Source organism: Sebastes umbrosus, chromosome 5 (assembly GCF_015220745.1).
Source record: "Sebastes umbrosus isolate fSebUmb1 chromosome 5, fSebUmb1.pri, whole genome shotgun sequence".
Classification (NCBI taxonomy): Eukaryota; Metazoa; Chordata; class Actinopteri; order Perciformes; family Sebastidae; genus Sebastes; species Sebastes umbrosus.
Genome location: NC_051273.1, coordinates 34,349,934 through 34,351,550, shown reverse-complemented (window position 1 = coordinate 34,351,550; position 1,617 = coordinate 34,349,934).

Here is a 1,617-nt window from a genome sequence, read left to right as displayed (position 1 = left end):
GATCTTAATTTATCAGTGATTACTTTCATTAACTTCATTTGTGTAGTACTTTTCTTAACAAATTATACTTTGATATGGATTGTGAAAGTGAACTTGTTATGAAGCCACCTACCCGTGCTATGTACTTGGGCATCATAGACTGACTTAATATATGTACAGGCTCCAATAAGAGTGACAATTTTGAATTAATTAATAACAATAAACGGTTACACATGACACAAAATTAAAAAAAAAGTATGATGACATGATGAGTGGCCAACCCAATGTTGGCATTGTATGTACCTGCAAACCCAACACGTTCTCATCCCAACTCATCACATGCTGACGCTTTGTAAGACCCCTCGGCGTCACGTTTTGGTCCCAGTAAACACATGCTTAACGTTGTGAATTAATCAAAAACACTTGCTTAGGTTCAGGCAATAAAGCCACTATAGTTAGGAAAAGACAACTTGGTTGGGCGTAAAAATACTACTTTTGTACAGAAAAAATAACACTGAATGTTGTGAACGCGAAGAGCTGATTGTAACGTGACGCACAGGACACTAACAGCGGTCTCCTGCATGAGAGCCTTGTGTTTGCTTGACCCACCCGCCCGGTGTGTCTCTTTCACTCTTTAAACTACGTCACCACAGTCACTTTCTCTGAGCGTTTACTGTTGCTGCGGATGGCTTTACACTGTAGTTAGTGGAAAGCCCGGTGTGTCACATATGCGGATTCTCTGTCCAGTCTGCTTTAGTTTCGCTCTGCTAATCTACACATTCGGGGGATGCCGTCGTAATTAAATGTTTCAAGTGTCCACATATAAACCCGACTTCAGTTGAACTGTGTCGGCGCACAGTTTGACACAAATCGTTGTCAGTTTAGCCTGACTATCATGAACTATTGCGCTGCTACAGCGCTGCTACGGTGCTGCTACCATTCCTGGTGCGCTGCCAAAACTTTCTGGGTAAAACTCACGCTCCAGAGTTTCTGTTCCACGCATTCGAGTAGTAGACCTAAACAGCTGTTTGGGTAACGGCGTACCGAAAGGATGTTGGGACCGAACAGAACGTCCTGTATCGAACGGTTCAGATCAAATACACGAACCGTTCCACCCCTAGTAAGGACTTGGAGGAGTAACGTCTACCTGAGCAGAGAATGAAGTGTCTCTCCCTCTGTGTGTTTTAATAGAGCATGAGGACCCCCCCTCCCCCAGGTTAACGCTGTTACCTCTGTCAGCAAACCAACTGTCATTGCAAAAGGGTCAAATATATATTAACAGAAAAGAGTTGTACTTATGGTACATTTTGTCCTGACTGAATGTTTTTACGGCGTGTTCTACCTGTCTGTCCCTGTCAGCATAATCTAGTATTCAGCCTCGAGGCTTTACTGTAACCTCTCAAAGCATATAGCAGTGAGCAAAACACACCTTTGAGAAACACGCATGCATGTGACAGTTGAAGTTATAATAGCGTACATGAGGCGAGGGGAGGGAGGAGGACGAGGAGGAGGAGGAAAAGGAGGAGAGGGGCTGCACATGCAGGACTGGTTGTAGGTGGAGGGAGGGGGATGAAGATGATATAGGTGTGTCTTTAGCAGGTAGTACAGTTTGTTCTGTGTGGACCTCAAGTCCTCCGT